Source organism: Natrix helvetica (assembly GCF_964273705.1).
Source record: "Natrix helvetica genome assembly, chromosome: 5".
In the NCBI taxonomy this organism is placed as follows: domain Eukaryota; kingdom Metazoa; phylum Chordata; class Lepidosauria; order Squamata; family Natricidae; genus Natrix; species Natrix helvetica.
This window is the reverse complement of record NC_138551.1, coordinates 40,996,341-41,018,126: the sequence shown is the minus strand read 5'-3', so window position 1 is coordinate 41,018,126 and position 21,786 is coordinate 40,996,341. Positions and strand designations below refer to the sequence as shown.

General features: G+C 37.8%; 1 protein-coding gene across 2 annotated transcripts in view; it reads right to left on the bottom strand.

Annotated features, from left to right (window-relative positions):
• The window catches only part of LOC309392843 (glypican-5-like), a 349,548-nt gene that overhangs the window by 3,783 nt on the left and 323,979 nt on the right, over positions 1–21,786 (bottom strand). The gene's annotated exons all lie outside the window — the stretch shown is intronic.

Sequence of the window (21,786 nt, the reverse complement as noted above, 5' to 3'; positions counted from 1 at the left end):
TTCTTTTCTATCAAAGCTTACCTACTCATCCACTTTGGGAATATGACTTTAGCAAGCCATTCATCCCTTTACCTGAGACAAGTCTTTGCATCACTATTGTTTGATATGTTGTTAAATCAGGTTTCTATGTATCATGAGAAACTGCCAGAGGTTGTAAGCCCTTTGTTCCACTATAGTCTTAGAGTGAAATTCCTCAGTGCTGGAAACATTCAGAAATCATTAAAAATATTAATAAATATTCATCTACAGATGGACGCAGTGGCTCAGTGGCTAATACGCTGAGCTTGTTGATCAGAAAGGTTGACAGCTCAGCAGTTCGAATCCCTAGTTCTGCATAATGGGGTGAGCTCCTGTTATTTGTCCCAGCTTCTGCCAACCTAGCAATTCGAAAGCATGAAAAAATGCAAGTAGAAAAATAGGAGCCACCTTTGGTGGGAAGATAACAGCATTCTGTGTGCCTTTGGCATTTAGTTATGCCAGCCACATGACCACGGAGACGCCTTCGGACAGTGCTGGCTCTTTGGCTTATAAATGGAGATGAGCACTGCCTCCTAGATCCAGGAATGACTAGCACATATGTGCGAGGGGAATTCATGTAGAAAGGGGACTGAAAAGGGTGAACACAAAAAGCAAAATGGGAATAGACAACAACAGAGGGAATATAAGAACAGAAGGAAAAGTAAAGGAAAAAGAAGAAAAGTAAAAAAATGTTTGATGGAAATGAGGTGAGCAGAAGAAACCTAAGACAAACTGGACAGCAGAAAGCAAGCCCTATTGCTCAGAAAAGCAAAATAGGGTAAGGGCATGAAAATAAATGAAAGTGGCAGCCTTGGAGATGGTTGGATGATAAAGCAGGCAGGAATGGGACGGGAACCAGATTTTGTTCTTTAGCCTTGAGAGCTGTCTAAATAGACCTATGTTGACAATATATTTACAATGGTTTTGAAAACTGTATGGGGATGAGAGAGAAAGAGCGATATTTTGCCTTTGTGATCTAAACTGAAAGGACTGCTATGGCCCTTTTATGTCCTTAAAGAATAATGTTTCAATTAGCTTTCTTTGGAGATGTTTTTCTCAGCTGCTGCCTTACTTCCATGAAATAGCATTCTCTGATATCTGAATGGCTCCTCCTAGACTGGGTTTCCATGAACCCATTAAAACATGATTATTTCAGTAGGCCTTGGGGTTAGAAAGTTGTGAGCTTGTCTCTCTAATAATGGAAGGTATCTGGGTTGATTCACTTGATTAATATGATTTATAATACCAGTGTTATTTTGATATTATTTTACTATGTAGTTTTAACCTGACTTATGGAATAGAGATGTATGCTACCTGGAGTTGTTTGTAATTATAACTGACTAGAAAGTCAGTGAAGCAAATATTTTATATTCTTAAAACAACAACAAAAATATGAGGTAGCAGAAATATAGAACACATCAGTAGAATTAAAACAGAGGTCTCAGTGAACAAATGCATTTTAAATTTATGATAATATTTAACCCATCTCCTCTGCATGAGCTAATTTTTGTTTACCATAATAAGAGACTATCAGTAGATCTGAGCTTTCTAACAGATATATAAGGGAGAAAATATTCCATCAACTATTTATATCTTAAACTATGGCTGGCTTTCTATGCCATGGCAAACATTGTGAATTTGATTGCTTGATATGAAAGAAAACAATAGAATTATATCAATGTAAACTCTTGCTAGATTGTCCAATTTCCCAGTCCAGCATTTTCTCATTAGCGAACCTCAAACCTGAGATGATCTGGAGTACATCACTAAATTCTACTGTTGAGATTACTAGTGCATGAATTACTGCTACCAGTGCAACTCATCTGATTGCAGCAAAGTTGTGTAAGCCAGGAAAGTTTAAAATGTTACAATGCTAAACAGTTAATTGCAGGATAAAAAAAAAACCTAAAGGTTTAACCCCATGAGACATTGTCTCACTTGGGGAGAAGGACAGGTATGGGTATACGGCTGATAGCAGACAGAAAATCTAGAAATTTCTCCTATGAAGAGGTGATCCATTGAATTCAGTTAAGTGAATCATGGTCTGTAGAGCAAACAGAGAAAAAACCAAAGAGAAATAATTTGCATGTCTAGCTCAGAAAGAGGGAGAGAGAATGTTGCATGCAAAGACAGAGTGAACATATTTTCCAAGGAATTCAGTGGGAATGTAGAATGGAATTTTAAGAAATATATATAGTGTGGTCATTAAGAAGACTCTTCAGGAATGTGTGCAGGAAAAGAGAACTTATGTATTCTTTGTGGCTCCTGAAAAACCTATCTATGGCTTCCACTCTGAAGATATCTTGTTTCTCCAAGAACAACAGGCAGCTCCACTTCTACCCAAAATAAAATTGGAACACTCAAGACTTTTTACAGCTTCTCTGACAATTATCACTTAATTATGTTTCCCATAGTAGTTAAAGATCATGTCTGGATTTCTACAAGATGTGTGCCTTCCTCATGCCTATTTGAGAAGCTAGATTCCCTCTGACAAGCCAACCTTGCAGCTTTTCAGCCGCACTAAGGATACACTGTGTTTTCCACCTTTTCTTTCTGGTGTAAGAATGCACTCTTGCTCTTTATGCAACATTGTTCTGTCACCTCCTCCTATTTCAGGGGGAAATGGGGAAGATTTGAGGTTGAGTACATTCTAGACACTCAAAAAGCTTAAATATTAGATTCATTTGAAAGACCATCTGGATACATAATGTTCTTAAGGATGCTTCAAGGAAATACACATATCCTTCTCCTTTGATCATTCCATTTGCATTTTCCTTGCAAACCAAAACTTTTGAACCAGATGTTCAAGGAGGTTTTAGCACTTGTCAGTCGTTTTGGATGCTGTGCAGGGAAGGTGAGGCAAGAGGAAATTACATGAGTGAGGAGAGACTGTATCACACAAAAAAGAGGACAGTTCTGAAAAGATGGAGATTGCTGCTGAGTGAGGAAGGAAAAAAAGAGTAGAGTAGAATATAATAGAATTCTTTATTGGCTAAGTGTAATTGGACATGCAAGAAATTTGCCTTTGGTGCATATGCTCTCAGTGTACATAAAGAAAAATAAAATAGAATACATTCATCAAGAATCATAAGATACAACACTTAATGATAGTCATAGGTTCCTAATAAGCAATCAAATCATACTAGGAAACAAATAAAACAATATAAATTGTAAAGATACAAGCAACATAGTAAGGAAGGAAGGAAGAAAGGAAGGAAGGGAGGAAGGAAGGAATAAAAAAACACAACCACAACTGCCAGGAATTTTAGACATGGTGTACAATTCAGAAATAGAGTAAATCAGCTTAAAGGAAAGAAATAGAGATGAAGGAAAGGAAATAAACTGGAAGCAGTAGAGCAATAATTCAGAACTTCTAGGTACATTGTAAGGGAAAAAGTAAAGGCAGGGCAGACATCGCTACAACACGACATGCAGTCTTGAGGCTCCAGGATTGCTGTCAATATCTCTGTTGCTGGACAGTCCTTTTGGACCTAAACCATCCCGAAAAGACAGTGATAGAGAAGGGCACGTCCTGCTGATCTCAGGGGCATCGCAAAGCACCTGATTGATCCAGGAGAAGCTCTTTCCTCCGGCTACAAGAGAAGCAGCCATGGCTGCACAAGGTTGGGACAGACCCCTGAAACAGAAGCAGAGCAGGAGAGGGTGTGTGTCAAAATTGGTGAGATAAATTTTACTATTGGAGAAGAGAACACCCAAAAAGATTTACAGCAAAATTAAAATTGAAGACAGAAGAGAGTAAGCGGCGGATTAAATCTGTATTAAAATTAGAGTGTTATCTTCCTTTCCTTAACTTCGTTTTCTTTTTTGAGATGGAATTCTTACAAATGCCACTTACTTTATAAATTGGACTGGTCTCTTCCTTCCTTCTTCTATTTTTCCTCACTTTTTGTATTTGTGGAGCAAGAATCTCTTTCTTTTTGGTAACGTTCGGGTGGATTTTACCTTAAAACTGAAGCTCGGAACAAAGAAAGGGCTAAAAGCAAGAGAAAAAGAAGTAACACTTCCACCTAGAGGCTGGACGCTTGGAAACACTAATTCCTATGAACATTGATTTATATTTTATATCTCGAAGTCCTTGAATTTGTTTACTGAAAGGAACAGTGGGAAGAGCACAATTTGTTTATACAGGTGCTCTTTTGGAGTATTATCAGTAGCTGGACTGGAGTAAAGAGAAAGCCTGGACTTGAAAGATTATAGTGAATTTGTTTGAAATTTAACAATAAGCCTTGGATGGTTTAGTGGCAGTGCTTAAAACCTGGAAAAATGGTGCAACGTGAAGAAGAGAAGGAATTAACATTGCAAATAATCATGTTAGAAATTTAAAAAGTTCTAAAAAGCACAGAGAAAATTGATAAGAGAGATGAGATTATATAACAAAAAATAGAAAGAATGGAGGGAAGAGTTGAGAATATTTACAAAACAATGATGATATTTGAGGACAGAGTTCAAAAACCTGAAAATTGATAAGAGAGATGAGATTATATAACAAAAAATAGAAAGAATGGAGGGAAGAGTTGAGAATATTTACAAAACAATGATGATATTTGAGGACAGAGTTCAAAAACCTGAAGAGAAATATGAACAAAGTGATAAGAAAATTGTTGACATTGACAGCAAACTGAGAGTGGAGGGAAATGATATGTGTGAATTACTGAAAGAAGAGATCGACAAACTCGAACTCTATCCCAGATCTCAAAATTTAGATGAAGAAAGGAGAGAACATTTGGCAGAAACAATTAGAGTAATTTTGGCAGAAGCACCAGTGATAACCAAAGGCAAGATTATGGAAGGAACAGATGGAGAGTTTTAACTCTCTATAAGATATGGAATGAACAACAAGTTGCTAAGAGAAGTCCACATAAGACTTATCAATAAAACACTTAGAATACATATTCTACAAATGCAAAAGATAATGGATTGCACTACTACTGGAAGGACTGGATGATTTTAGGACAATGTAATGAAACACCATAATATAAATTTACCTTAAATTTAGTTATGCTTCACATAAAAAGAATGTAATAATAGCTATACTCAAGGAATGTTTAATAATTATAATAATTGCATATATATATATTAGATTGATGATATTAATAATGGAAAAAACATGGAATTGGAAATTATTAAAGATGTTACTAATACTAAAATAATAGAATGACTTAGAATAGGATATAAAAATACTTTATTATTGGATATATTGAGGATGATATAATGAACTATTATAATATAAATGAATTTATATTTAGAATACCTTGTTTAAAATGAAGAAACAATAGTGATAATTAAACAAATGAAGTACTATAATAATAATGTATACAAATATATTTGATTGATGACATGTGACTTTAGATTAAGTTTAATCTGATGACTATGGAAAGGATAGGATGCACAAAAGCCTTGTAACCAATCGACACACTGTACGTAATTGAATATGTTTTTATCTTATATGTCTTGTTTGTTTATGTTTGTTTAAAAATAAAAAAAATATTTTTTTTTTAAAAAAAGGAAGGGAAAAAGTAGAAATGAGGGGAACATTTTGTGAGAAATAGGCTGAAAACCAGAGATGGATTATTACATAAACACTCAACAAGTTCTTAGTTTCAAGACCACAGTTAATTAGTTTATAGGAAGAGGGTTGAGGAAAAAAAATACAGGTTTATATCATTTTGGGCAAAACCATTTGCACATTGATACTTGCAATGGACAATTGACTGGGCAATATACAGAGTTTCTCTGAGCTTTTTCATAACATCAACCTTTATTTGGAATGACAATTGGCTTCTGGGATGTATACATAATAATTACGTAGGAAAACCAGATTGTATCATCCCTGCTTTTTTAAAACTATAATGTAGTTCCAGGTATAATTCTTGTCCTCATAATGGACTTTATTCAGAAGGGGAAAAAATTGAGGAAATACATATTTATGGGTGCAAATAATACTAAAAAAAGATGAAGAGTCTTATTACCGTAAATTAATTGAAATTAAACCAACTCTCCCCTTGTACCAAACTTCCTGATTCCTTGGGGGACGTAATCGACAGATTGCTGTTTAATGTAGGGCTACAAAACTCAAGAATTTTCTGATTTTTTTTTTTTTGTTGTTGTCATCTATTGTTTGTCTGGATTTTGGCAACCCAGGCCTGATAGTCTTATTTTAATAGATTTTTAAAAAAATTCTGAAATATTATTGTGTGAATAGTATATACACAGATTTGTTATTATCCAAAGTGTTTCCATATCATTTCTCATTCTAATAAAGTATTAATGTTTAATTTTTGAGTCAGCAAATCATGAAATTTTTCAGCTGTCACTCCAATTTCTATTGTTATCTACAACTGATGACATCTAGAGACCACCAAATTTTCCCTGGACCATTTCAGCGGTCCTCCCTCCCTCGCAGACCTGTGCTAGCTGTAGGTATCTTTTATGAAAGTTTATATTTTGATTGCATAAATATTAGCACTTACAGCAGAACCTTGAAAACAGAGGAAAGGTTTAAAAATAAATCATGGGAATAGGTATTTTTCTGAAAGCACCCGGCCTTTCTTTCCACCACTGCCATGCTGTCAGCTGTGGCAAAGGCACTATTTCTCCTTCCTTTTACATCATCCTAGCCTGCTGACTTCAGCTCTCTAGAGCCTGCAGATTAAATAAAGACTTCACAAAGTTAAATCTATTCTTCTCTTTCACTTGACCATATCCAGGGTTGTAACTTGATTTGCTGCTCTAAATTGGCTTGGATGGGAACTATTAATTCATTTATTCTTTTGATATTGACTTCAGCAAACATCTAAAGTAAAGCTGAATGCTATCTGAAAAAAAGAGAAGAAAATGTAGGCGTGTTGGCATTTTAACAGCTTTTCCTTTAGTACTACAACACTGCTTAATGCACTATATAACAAGCATTAAATAATACATCAGGAAAATCTGCTTTTAACCTTCCCAGGGAAAGACTTCCAATGTTAGTTTTCTCTTTCACTGTAGTTTCACTGCGATTTCTTTTATGGCCTGCTGGCAATTAAAAGATAGGTTAGATGTGCCAACAGAGCATTTTGTAAATCTCTGTTTAAAAATTAAATACACGTTGTTTGATAAAGTACTGTTATTGTATAAAGCTATCTTTTCATTGAAAGCCTAAGCTTAGCAGGATTGCAATGTTTTACTTATCTTCCCTGGGAATTATTCCCAAGGCACATACATAGACACAAAGAAGACAGAAAAGTGCAAAACAGCCTCCTCTTAAATATGAAACCTATTAGGAACAAATACCTGAGAGAATGTAATAGCAGTTCTCAGATATTCCCTAGGCTATAGTTATAAATAACTTGAAATGCAATCATGAGCTATAATGCTGCCCCAATGGAAAGCATGAATTTGGTAGGACTCTGAAAACAAATGAATGGAACTCTTCCCAACAGAAGAAGAAAACTAGACGGATTTCACAAGGAGCAAATCTATTTTCAGTTCATTGCACTTTTGCATCTGTTTTTATCCATCTTTCTATTTATATATTAAAGTAATAATTCAAGCAGGTCTTCTTGAAATAGGATTTCAATATGCATTTAATGCTTACTTTTTGTCAAAGTAAATATTTAAAACTGTGTGTTCTTTCCAAGTATTATTTAAAGCAGGGCAGTGAAAGGTAGCTTCAGTGATGAAATGCTTCATGCTGCAGTAGTGATGTATCACAATAGATGCTGCACTACTGTTATTTCATTTTTATCACTTTTGGTTTCACTAACCGAAATTGGTTTTATGCTTCCAAACAAAGATATCTCAAAACAAGGCAATAACCATGGAATGAATAGTTTTTAAATAGCCCCAACCTATTTTCAAATGATGCATTATCTTGACATCATGACCACTGCTAATCATTTTCAAATGCGGCTGGAACAGACAAATGGGAAAAATGAAAGAGTCTGCTTCTTAGAATGAAAGTAATAATTATAGAACCCTCAAATTGCCATGCCTGTAATATTCATCATACAAGTCTGGTGTCCTAATGAATTCCTTTCTGACAAAGATTTGGTTGAGCTGGTCAATTGATATGTATTAATGCAATAGAATGTGTGATTAAAAAGCGTGGTTTATGGGTTTCTTCTGTTAATTGTTGATAATTTTTTGCATTTAGAATAGAAACAGAACAGACTCAAGACTCCTTTTCCCTGCCAGTTTATTGTTTTAGCCAACATATGGCAACAGTGAATTAAAAAACAATCTAATAAACATATACACATGTCTTGGTATGCATATAGAAGTTAAGGAAAAAATACTAAGCAGAAGCAAAGCAGAAATTTCTGATCTATATCACTGAATACAATACAATAGTAGAGTTGGAAGGGACCTTGGAGGTCTTCTAGTCCAACCCCCTGCCTAGGCAGGAAACCCTATACCGTTTCAGACAGATGGCTATCCAACATCTTCTTAAAGACTTCCAGTGTTGGAGCATTCACAACTTCTGGAGGCAAGCTGTTCCACTGATTAATTGTTCTAACTGTCAGGAAGTTTCTCCTCAGTTCTAAGTTGCTTCTCTCCTTGATTAGTTTCCACCCATTGCTTCTTGTTCTACCCTCAGGTGCCTTGGAGAATAGTTTGACTCCCTCTTCTTTGTGGCAACCCCTGAGATATTGGAACACGTCTATCATGTCTCCCCTAGTCCTTCTTTCTCTTAAGCTAGACATACCCAGTTCCTGCAACCGTTCTTCATATGTTTTAGTCTCCAGTCCCCTAAACATCTTTGTTGCTCTTCTCTGCACTCTTTCTAGAGTCCCCACATCTTTTCTACATCGTGGCGATCAGAACTGAATGCAGTATTCCAAGTGTGATCTTACCAAGGCATTATAAAGTGGTATTAACACTTCACATGATCTTGATTCTATCCCTCTGTTGATGCAGCCTAGAACTGTGTTGGCTTTTTTGGCAGCTGCTGCACACCGCTGGCTCATATTTAAATGGTTGTCCACTAGGATTCCAAGATCCCTCTCACAGTTACTACTATGGAGCAAGGTATCATCTATACTGTACCTGTGCATTCCGTTTTTGTTGCCTAAATGTAGAACCTTACTCTTTTCACCATTGAATTTCATTTTATTAGATAGTGCCCAATGTTCAAGTTTGTCAAGATCCTTCTGTATCTTAAGCCTATCTTCTGGAGTGTTGGCTATTCCTGCCAGATTGGTGTCATCTGCAAATTTGATGAGTTCCCCATTTATTCCCTCATCCAAATCATTGATGAAGATGTTGAAGAGTACTGGGCCTAAAGCAGAACCTTGGGGTACTCCACTGCATACTTCCCTCCATGTAGATGCAGTTCCATTGAGGACTACACGTTGAGTGCGGTTGGTCAGCCAGTTACGAATCCATCTGGTGGTGATACTGTCTAACCCACATTCTTCTACTTTATCTAGTAGTAGGTTATGGTCTACCTTATCAAAAGCCTTACTGAAGTCCAAGTAAACTATATCAACGGCATTCCTCTGGTCCACTAATTTTGTCACATTATCAAAGAATGCAATAAGATTAGTCTGGCATGATCTGTTTTTGACAAATCCATGTTGACTTTTGGCTATTACTTTGTATGTTGTGAAGTGAATGTTTTCACTTGTACACCCATACATCTCACTTCCCCATTTCATTGAGATTTTGAAAAATATATAAAAGCCCAGGCTAACAGTAAATTTTCATTGTAAATGTACAGATTAATCTCACTTTTTATTCATTATTTAACAAATTCATATAATAAATTGATTTTATGTTTATTAACACTCATGGTGTTTTTCTTACAGTATAAAATTATGAACAGTTTATACATATTTTTGAGCAAATTTTGCATGAATTGCTAAGATGGCACTGGACCAATTTGTTTATTTATTTATAAGTCTTATTAGTTGGCCCATTTTATGTGCTACGATTCTGAATGGCTCAGAAAATTAAAAACAGAAAAATGAAACAAAAACTCCCCAAAAGCAAACACTCTTCCCTAGATCCTCTTTTCATTTTATCAATTTCTGGATTTATCTCATTCTACACCAGTGCTTCTCAATTATTTTCTGTCATGCCCCCCCCTAGGAAGAAGAAAACATTTCGCCCCCCCCCCCCCCGCGCGACTGTAAATAGTATCATTTGTCTATAAAATTGTTATAAGTACACCTCTGCATAACATAGCACACCGGTCTTTCCTCGTCTCCCACCGTAGTCACATGCTTTCTTTCCTCTTTCCCTCTTACTTGTCTATCCTTCCTTCCACCCTCCCTTCCTCCTTCCCTTCCTTCCTGCCTCCCTTCCAGTTCCCTCCTTCCTCTTTCCCCCTGCCTGCCTGCCTTCTTTCCCTCCTGCTTATCTATGCTTTCTTCCTTCCTTGCACCTCCCTCCCTTCTGCCTGCCTGCCTTCTTTCCTCTTTCCCTATCCTCCTATCCTTCCTTTCTCCCTCCCTCCTTCCCTGTCTCCCTTCCAGTTCCCTCCTTCCTCTTTCCTCCTGCCTGCCTGCCTTCTTTCCCTCCTGCTTATCTATGCTTCCTTCCTTCCTTGCACCTCCCTCCCTTCTGCCTGCCTGCCTTCTTTCTTCTTTCCCTATCCTCCTATCCTTCCTTTCTCCCTCCCTCCTTCCCTGCCTCCCTTCCAGTTCCCTCCTTCCTCTTTCCTCCTGCCTGCCTGCCTTCTTTCCCTCTTGCTTATCTATGCTTCCTTCCTTCCTTGCACCTCCCTCCCTTCTGCCTGCCTGCCTTCTTTCCTCTTTCCCTATCCTCCTATCCTTCCTTTCTCCCTCCCTCCTTCCCTGCCTCCCTTCCAGTTCCCTCCTTCCTCTTTCCTCCTGCCTGCCTGCCTTCTTTCCCTCCTGCTTATCTATGCTTTCTTCCTTCCTTGCACCTCCCTCCCTTCTGCCTGCCTGCCTTCTTTCCTCTTTCCCTATCCTCCTATCCTTCCTTTCTCCCTCCCTCCTTCCCTGCCTCCCTTCCAGTTCCATTCTTCCCTCCTTCCTTCTGCCTCCTTCCTGCCTGCTTGCCTTCTTTCCTCTTTCCCTCCGGCGTGTCTGCTTTTCTTTCCTTCCTTCCACCTCCCTTCTGCCCTTCTTCCCTCCCTCCCTGCCAGCAGCTCCTCCAGCATCCCAGCTGGAAGCAGCAGCACAACAGTCGCCGTTACCAGGGGCGAAGGGGTGGCGGTGGCAAGATCGGGCGACCGCTGCCCCTTTGTCCCTTCCCCAACAGCGGCTGTTGCGCTTCCGCTTCCAGATGGAATGCTGGCAGTGGAGCTGCTGGCGGGGAGGCAAGCTACGCGGTGGCGAAGATGGGCGGTCCCATGCTTCCCTCCCTCCCACCCCCGCCCGAGCAGGCTTCTTGCACAGCTCCAGCCCACGGCTCCAATGAAAATCCAGTCCGAAGTGCTGCCACTTCCAGGCGGGATATATTATGCCTCGCCCACGCCTTCGCCGCCGTTGCACCCAGATGGAAAGGGAGCCTTCGCGCCCCCCTTTACAGAGCCTCGCACCCCCCCAGGGGGCTGCGCCCCACTATTTGAGAACTGCTGTTCTACACCAATGCCTACAGTTCTTGAAGGGCTTCCAAATAAATTATGTTTATATGAAAAATCAAGTTCTGCTCTTTGGATCCTGCTGAAAATTACTCCAATATTTAATTTAAAAACTATAAAAAATCGAAATACAGACATCCACATAATTCTTCTCAGAGTAGCATAGCTGTGGAATAAAATAGTCTAAAATAACATTTTACAACCTATATAAGGATGAAAAATCTGTGATAGGGCTGTTAATGAAGCAAATTATAACACAACATGGCAACTAATTTGACCTTAAAAACACAGTTCATTACAGAGTTATACTGAGAGAAACATATCCAAATATTTTGATATGTTTGTACATTTGAGACATGACACTTATCAATCAGAATACTTGTGATATTTTGTGAGTGAACCTCAAGAGATGTTAGCAGCTGGCACATTTTGTCTGTTCTCAGAAACTAAGCAGGGTTTGGCTGCTTAGCCCTTTAATGTGAGAAAAGAAGAACAAGACAACAGTGACAAACCATTTCCACATTGTTGCCAAGAAAACTGGAGGGTTATCAGGAATCAAATTCAACTTGAGGGCATCTCTATCTGTCTAGTAAACAAATGACACCACCAAGATTGGAACAGAATAGATTAGAAGGTCCATGGTATAGGACAGTCTATAGGGCTGAAAATGCAGATATCTTTTAGCAACTCCACTTCTCACTCAATCCTATTTCTAACATTTCTGTCTACAGGAAAAAAAAGATCATCAGCAGAGGAGAGCGTATCTGTTCTCCGCCAAATTTGCGTTTTTTTGAGATCCATAGGAAGCTGCAAGTATGACACCAAGTGAGATTGGTTTAGTTCTGCTTGTATGGAAGACTTTAAAAAGTCTAATTATTTCTGAGTTTTTTTTGACTTCTAACAACAAAATGAACATTTATTTATTATTATTTAGTATATGGCCTTTACGGCCATGCATTTTATTAATAAAAATGTAGCAGCATAAATACCAGTCAAAATTACATTTAGATTTCTATGAGCCTATGAAAAAAAGAACAAGTTGCAGAGTAATTAAATTGAAACCAAAACTGACACACTAATACATCCTTGTTTCAGTGGTGGGATTCAAATAATTTAAAAACCGGTTCTCTGCCCTAATGATTTTTTCCAACAGCCAGTTCACCCAACTGCTCAGAGAGTTAACAACTGGTTCTCCTGAAATAGTGTGAACTAGCTGAATCCCACCACTGTCTTGTTTGTACTAACTTTAATTATTGTACAGCTTTCAGAAAAGTCTTCATTTTGCCAGCTCCTGAAGCTTTGGTAATAAACTTCCCTGAATAAATCCTCCACTGGTTTTTATTTATTTATTTATTAAATTTCCTTGCTACTCATCTCACTGATACAACAGTGTTGGGTAGCTAGATACTTCCCAGTTGTAGGGAATTTTATTCTGTTCAGACATTGTTGCAGTAACCAAAATGAACATAATCAGTAGTCAACAAGATGGCCTAAGGAGTACAATACAATAGTAGAGTTGGAAGGGACCTTGGAGGTCTTCTAGTCCAACCCCCTGCCTAGGCAGGAAACCCTATACCGTTTCAGACAGATGGCTATCCAACATCCTCTTAAAGACTTCCAGTGTTGGGGCATTCACAACTTCTGGAGGCAAGCTGTTCCACTGATTAATTGTTCTCACTGTCAGGAAATTTCTCCTCAGTTCTAAGTTGCTTCTCTCCTTGATTAGTTTCCACCCATTGCTTCTTGTTCTACCCTCAGGTGCTTTGGAGAATAGTTTGACTCCCTCTTCTTTGTGGCAACCTCTGAGATATTGGAACAATGCTATCATGTCTCCCCTAGTCCTTCTTTCTCTTAAGCTAAACATACCCAGTTCCTGCAACCGTTCTTCATTTTTTTTAGTCTCCAGTCCCCTAATCATCTTTGTTGCTCTTCTCTGCACTCTTTCTAGAGTCTCCACATCTTTTTTACATCGTGGCGACCAGAACTGAATGCAGTATTCCAAGTGTGGCCTTACCAAGGCATTATAAAGTGGTATTAACACTTCACGTGATCTTGATTCTATCCCTCTGTTGATGCAGCCTAGAACTGAATGTGATGCAAAGAGTTTTCAGATTATTTACAGTGTTGTATTTTCTATAGCTATGGCATAACACAAACCCGATTTATGTGATACAGAGGCTGAATAATAAATCTAATCTGAGGTGGCATTGTAACAAATGTTGCCAATGTTTTTAAGATATTCACTGATGTATGAGAATAAAGAAATACAATTTTCATATTGTGTGATAAAACTCTATCAGCACCCCCCTTCCTCCCGAAAGGAGTAATCCCACAGATTTGATTACAATGCCATAAAAAAATAACCATTTTGTCTTGGAACAAATAGTTGAAAACCAGGAGGGAGATAATAACCTCCAACTTTCATTTTGAAAACGTAATAAAATATAATCTGAACTTTAGGTTGTTGAAACCTGTTTCAAAGGTATTCGAAAACAAATTATTCTGATAGAGAACAAAACATGATGGTATGTAAGACATCCATTTTCTTCTTCACACAAGTTATCCAAAGTTCCTGATATTATCTTGAGGAAGCTGATTACTATTTCATTGCAGTCCTCAACTTACAATTCATTTAGTGTTTTTCAAAAGTACAAAACCACTGAAAAAAGTGACTTATGACCAGTCCTTGCACTTATAACCATCATAACATCCACAGACAAGTGATCAAAACTGGTTTATGTGATTGCCCAGCCATCTTCCAACAAGCCAGCTTCCAACAAGCAAAGTCAACGAGGAAAATGTATTCACTCAATGTTCGCATGATTCACTTAACAAACATAGCAAAAAGGGTAAAATTAGCTGCGACTCACTTAACAACTGTCTTGCTTAGCAACAGAAATTCTGCCCCCAACTGTGGTTGTAAGTCAAGGACTATCTACATATACATGGCATTATATTATCGTCAAGGAGAAATTCCTCTTTGTGATTTAGTGCACTAAACTTGGCATGTAGGACTTGATTGTTACAGTAAATATAGAAGTTCACAGTATAAGTAGGAAAGAAGATATGAAGACAAGAAGACAAGTAATTAATAATTTTACCTCAAATTAAGTTCTTTACATGGAGAAGGCAATGATCCTGACCCTTAAAAGTACTCATTCACTCTAAAGCATCCATTAAATTTAATGAACACTTAGTGGGATTGCCAATACTGAAGGAGTGGCTTCTGTGGCTACATAGAAATGTTGTTGTATCTAAAAAATTTCTGCCTGTCTAAGCCACTATATTGAAGACATCTGTTAGAGATCATTCTACAGCTAGAAGATGCAATCAAGATGCAATAAAAAGTTTAGTAATAATTTAAAATGCCAAACTGATGACTTCATTGTGATGATTTCATTGGACCCAAACTAAGTTATCTTTTCAGCTAAAACAAAATAATAATGCTTTTTGGGGGGGGCGGGGAGGAAATGCATTTCTGTATCAATTTTTACTGCCTATTATGTAGTACAAAAGAGCATGGTTCCTGTCTGTGGGAAATGAACATTATTTTGCTTCTTTAACTTGATATGCTGCTGACTAGCTAAGCCTCTCAGCAATTTATACTTTGGTTTTATTTTGTTCTTTACAGCTTTTATGCAAGTAAAATTATATTTGCAGGAAGAAGAAAGAAACTTCCACTAGTCAACAATGCTTTGAAAGCTTATAAGGGCTTTATGTTAAGATAAAATGTATTTGAAAGGCACAAAGAGGGAAAATAACAATTTTATGTGAACTATCTTCTCTGTTACTGAACCTCAGTATTGGAACAATGGTCCTAAAGTTTTTTGCACCAATGTTGTGGAAGACATTTTTTCCACGGGCCAGGGGAGGATGGTTTCAGTTTTGCTCACTCACCTGCTGCTCACCTCCAACTGAGTGGCCTGGTGTCTACTGGTACCTAAAATGTTTGAATGGGTAAACAGATGCTTATTAAGAGCTCCAAATCTTATCAGGGTGCATTCGTGCATTGCTGCTTTTCAGCCATTATCTGAAAATATGCAATCACCTAATTTGTATATGATTGTGGTCTTTAAGATATGCCCACATTATGCCACCAGCATTATGTTCTTTTCCAGAAAAGACAAAAAAGACCAAAAGAAAGTTTTGGGATAGGGAATGGATAGATGGGGAGGAAATAAAGAAGTATCATAGGAAGTGAGAGGCAATCAATTTGAAAAAAACTAATTTTGTGAGGAGAAAGCAGGGAAGTGAGAGAGTTTTATCATGCAATAGGAAAACAAATGTGGAAAAAGAACAAAGGGAGAGACATATACTATATATGTGAAGAGGGAGACAGACAAAGAAAAAAAAGCAAGGAATGAATTGGAAAGAAAAAGGATTGGGTGGATCAAAAAGAATTCCTGTTTCACCTAAAAGATCAATTAATGAACTGGTAGAAAATATTCATGCTTTTGGTAGCATTAAAAAATATTTTTTAAGCCTAGATTGTGGTGAGCGTTGGAGAGAGAGAGGGAAGTGAAATAATTAGGAGATGGATGTTTTGGTATAAGTAATTTCTATGTTTGAGATAAACATTGAAACCTCCAAGCACAAGCAACTGGGCCCTGGAACACAACATTTAACTGCAGTTTTTCTCTGGTGTTAACTTTTGGCAGACATTCAACATACATTTCTCTCTCTCCCAATTTCAAGTTGACAGGATTATGCAGCCAACCAGAACTTTAGCTCTATCACAGTTGACAGTTCTTGATGGAAGATTTGATTAGCACCATCAGTCTGCCAAATATCCAAATAAAGAAGAGCTCATTTCATGCAGAAACATCAAAATGGTTTGAGGTGTAATTGTATTAATCAGGTACTTTGAAACTGATAAGTCCATGAAACTGGATAGAATGAGCTATTCATTTTGGCAAAATTATGCTAATTGTTCATACTCAATTCTGAAACTTGTGTGTAACTAGATTTTTGCATGTGTGTGTGTGTTTGTGTAAATTGCTACCCTTATGATTAGTTTTCACATGTAAATGCATGATACAAAACTAGAAATAAGATCCCAGATTTCTGTCAACAAGAAACAAATGAACACAAAATGAGATGTCCTTTAATCCTACTTACTCTCTAATGATAACATAGACAAGTAAGAAGTGCAATGTAAATTGGGCTCATGTTTGAGACAATGTTCTTGAGAAAGCCTTCATTGTTGAACCAACTATAATTCAAATTCAAATTTAACATTAGTAAACCCTTGACTGTGGGGAACTAATATGATTTTGTCAAGCTGACTTGTAATGCACCTCTACTTGCAACTTGAGAACAGAAATGAAGGGAGGAAGTGCTTGGAATATATTGGAAGCTGGGAGGGAGGTGAGTAATTTTTGTCAGTTGTTTTTAGCTTGAGAAGATCCTGTTACTTCAAGACCATGTGATGGGAACCTTCCAAAAGTACATACTGTTTTCTCAAAATAAAAAGAATGTGTTGGATTGGTGGACAATGGAGAAAGGACGGCAGAAATTGGGGGGGAGATTAACTATGCTGTTTTTCATGTGAAAATCTCAGAACTAGCTTCGCTTCTTCTGTGCCTATATGGATCTATCAGTAAAGTTATATTCTTGATAAAATAATGTCCCAGTAATTTCTTTCGCTGCAATGCCAATGGGACGGTTGACAGATTTGTTGTCTAATTGTAATTAGATCTGATACTAACTTAATGTGGGAACTGTTTATGGACTATAATTCTATAGATACCATTCTACCATGCTCACAATTCAGTTTGTTTCCAGATTTTTTAAAAAATCAGATTTTATGTGGTTGATCACAAAATATACACCACTTTATTAATTAGGAATTGTTCTTTATTATTTTGATGGTTTCTGTCAAATTCTGCTGTACCTATAACATTAACACCTAACATACTAAACTATCATGTGCTTATCTTTATGTCTGTTCCATTTAATATGACATAGAAATAATAGATTGTTTTCTTTTTTCTTTTAATATTTTAGTTTAAATATTTTCAATAGCATGGAGAATTAAGTGACCTATCTGCTCTTTCTCTTCTGTCTTTGAATTATTTTTATTGAATCTGACTGTGTAATGAATGAGTTATTTCATTACTTTCTTTTAAATGACAGGGGGGCAGAGGTCGACCCTGAGGCCACTCACTTGTGGGGTGCCACAGGGGTCGGTCCTCTCGCCTCTCCTGTTCAACGCATATGTGAAGCCACTGGGTGAGATCATCCGTGGTTTTGGGGTTGAGTACCACCTGTACGCTGATGATACTCAGCTGTACATTTCAACCCCAAACCACCCCAACGAGGCTGTCGAAGTGATGTCCCGGTGTTTGGAAGCCGTCGGGGTCTGGATGGGGGACAACAGACTCAAACTCAACCCCTCCAAGACCGAGTGGCTGTGGCTACCGGCACCTCGGTTCAGCCAGCTGACACCATCGCTGGCCATAGGGGGCGAACAACTGTCCCCTGTGGAACGGGCGCGCAATTTGGGCGTCCTCCTTGATGCCCGGCTGTCAATGGAGGACCATGTGGCAGCCGTGGCAAGGGGGGCGTTCCACCAGGTCCGCCTGGTGCACCAATTGCGCCCCCTACTGGACCAGAGTGCCCTGCGCACGGTCACTCATGCGCTGGTGACGTCTCGCCTGGACTACTGCAATGCCCTCTACATGGGGCTTCCCTTGGGACGCATCCGGAGACTGCAGCTAGTCCAGAACGCAGCCGCGCGGGTCATCATGGAGAGTACACGATACTCCCACGTAACACCTCTCCTGCGCGAGCTGTACTGGCTGCCTGTGGCCTTTCGGGTGCGTTTCAAGGTATTGATTACCATCTTTAAAGCGCTCCATGGCATAGGACCTAGTTATCTGCAGGATCGCATCCTACCACACACGTCCCTACGACCAATCCGCTCACACAGGGAGGGACTCCTCCTGGTGCCGTCCGCTAGGCAATGCCAGCGGGCGACACCTAGGAGTAGGTCCTTCTCTGTGATGGGCCCAACCCTCTGGAATGACCTCCCCACCGACATCAGAACCACCACCGACCTCCGTTCCTTCCGTCAAAAATTAAAGACTCACCTGTTTCAATTAGCTGGCCTGGCACTCTCTTAGTTTTGCCTCCTGGGGATATATTTTAACTGGGTTTGGGTATTTTAATTGGGGATGTTTTTTAGGGTTTCCATAGCATATTTATTTCTTGTACAGTCTCATCTCCTCCACCTAAATGTTTAGTATTCAATTGTTTTATATTATTTATATTGTTATTCATGTATTTTATCTGCATTTTATCTGACTGTACACCGCCCTGAGTCCCTTTTTGGGAGAGGGGGCGGTTTAGAAATCTAAAGAAATAAATAATAATAATAATTAAAGCCATTACTTTGAACATCATTTTTCTAGAGAAAAAAATTGAGATTTAATTTTGCCTTGCAAACAGCAAATAAAAAAACTAACTCTCTTCAGTCAATTAAGATGTTTCCAATTGTTCCTTCAAAGAAGCATTAGTCCTTATGCTAAAAATATCAAGATGAAGCTACCTCTGCAACTGAGATTTCCAATATTCAGCTGGAAAAGTTTGAACTGACTCCTGATACGATACAGACTGAGTTTGGGAGTACTTCAAGAAACGGTTTGTTCTCTTGCTTAGCAATGCAGTTGCAATCCATGTGAAATTTTATGAAGTGTGATCATGGCAAATTATGTTGTGAAATGGAATCAAACTATGAGAGTCAATTTGATATTGTAGTTAATTAAGTCACCACACTGGAAACCAGGAGCCTGTAAATTCTAGTCCTGCCATAGGCATTAAAACTGTCTAAGTTACTTTCTTAGCTCATGACATCAGGCTTCATGAACAAGCTGAATGGTCAATTTCTGTTGCAATCTGTGGATCAACACTTCGTTGATCTGAAAAAAAATGAACCTTGTACTTGCAGGACTAGGACACTAGGAAAGAGGAGGGGAAATGGAACCATGGCAAAATACGTAGAGATTGGGTCTATTTGGGAAAAGATGGCAACTATTTATAAATGTGGTTTTAGAATGGAATTATTTTGAGCAGCAACAGGAAATCCTTATGTGATGAAACGAAAAACATGCAGGAACAATTTACCAAGATTCATTCAACAGCTGGATAGCCTAAAAACAAAAGTTGCATATTCACCTAAACCAAGATTTGAGACAGCTGACTCTGTACTTCAAACACATCTAAATGACAGACATCGACATAATAACGCTCTGAATTACTTAAGTTGAAATAAAGTTTAAATTATAAGGCAATATCTCAGCCCCCAAGGTTGTTGAGAGGAAAATAGGAGGAAGAGAAGGAGGAAATATTAGGTATGTTCATTGCCTTGGGGTACTTATAAAATAATAATAAAGGATAAAAATCAAATAAAAAATCTGACTTGTAAATGTTTCAAAATACTTTGAAATAGGAAGCTCTTCCTGACTTTTTGGACAATTACTTAGAGAATTTAATTGCACTAACTTCTGCTTTTGATTTCCATTTGAGAATGGTTATATATGACATTCTTTAACAAGTATGCCAAGAAGTAAATTCTGATTATCATAAAACTTGCCAGAAATGCAGTTGAGGGCATAATTTTAAGAGAAGCACATGGGATTTCTACTCTGATTTCTACTATCATCTCCAAATCTTTCCAAATACTTCTGCAATTATATCATTGAAAAAGGAATTAGTTTCTGCTCAGATATCTTCAATATGATGAAATATAAACTACATTTCTGAGATTATCAATGAAAATATATAATTACTGAAGAATCAGATGATCTGACAATATGTATGACAGGCATATAGTTACTATCATATGATTGTAGGTGCACTGAGATGGCTGGAACGTATGAGAGGTCATAAGTGTCTCTCATTCAGCATTGTGGCAACTTTGAACAGTCACTGAATGAGTGATTGGTAAGTAGGATCTACCTGTAAGGGTGAAATCGATAAGAGTTCTATTTTCCCTTTCTGTTTGATATATGGGTGTGGGAAATGAACATGTTATTCTTTGACCAGGTGCTTTTTGCTCCATATATTATTCACTCCATCTCAACATTTCAGAGAAAACAATCAAGGTTGATCTGCCTTAACTAGTTCAAAGTCAAGATAAGTGGCTTTTCTGAATGAACAAAAGCCACTATTATGGAGCTCCACTGCTTATAAGCTTGGGGACTTTTCTTCTGGGTGATTTCAAGAAACACTTTGATCAATCCTTAGTCAAAGTGAAGTGCCCCTTTGAAGCTTTGCACAGCCCTGTTCAGCAGGAGACTAGCCAATTGCAAAGTTCCAGGCTGTGATTTTGGTTTTGCAAGCAATTCCCATTTATCAGAGTTATATTATAAGTGGAAGCTCTATTGGGGGTGGTGAAGAAGAATAATAGTTGCCTTGAATTTTAAAGCCAGAAGAAACAATAAGGCAAGAATTCCAATGGGGAACCACACTGCTCATAATATTCTATATTTCAGAATACAGCAAAAGAAAATACTAGGTTTTTTTTGCCACAGCTGAGCCAGAAACAAATCTGTTTAGATTTTAAATGCTACAGACATTGTGAGATCATATAGATCAGGGCCTACATCTGAACTTGCACTAAATATTCATGTGAAAGTGACATACAAAAATTGTTCAGAGTAGTTGTAATATACTATTAATATCAGCAATAATCTATTGATAATCAGTTCTTATATTAAGACTAGGCAAAAGTAATTCTCAATCTGTTCAATAAAGACAATGTACTTGGAAAATTTCTTTCAAAGGAGAACCAATGGCACTTCACTCCTAATAGTATATGAAATACCATTACCATTTAGTTATGAAGTGTTTGAAAAGCATGTGTGAATTGCTAGAATTTAACTTTGCACACATAAGCTTCTCCATCTATAAACCTATTGACCCATAGGGCCAAGAAAAATCCTGTCCTTGAGACAATTCAAATAGATCACCTGCTGACATTTTCTGGGCACAAATATGAGTGGACAGTTTGGAAGGATATTTTTTTTACAAGCTTTCTAATATTTTATCAAGTACAAGCTATTAAGCGATTGAATTTTGGGCATCCCATTTCCAGTTTGGGAAGTACATTGATTTGGCAATGTACTTCTAGGACCACAAGGTTGTCTGAGAATTGAGACAGAGTGAAAAACACAAAAAGCTAGGATTTAATATTAATATTTGTCTGTAACTTTTAA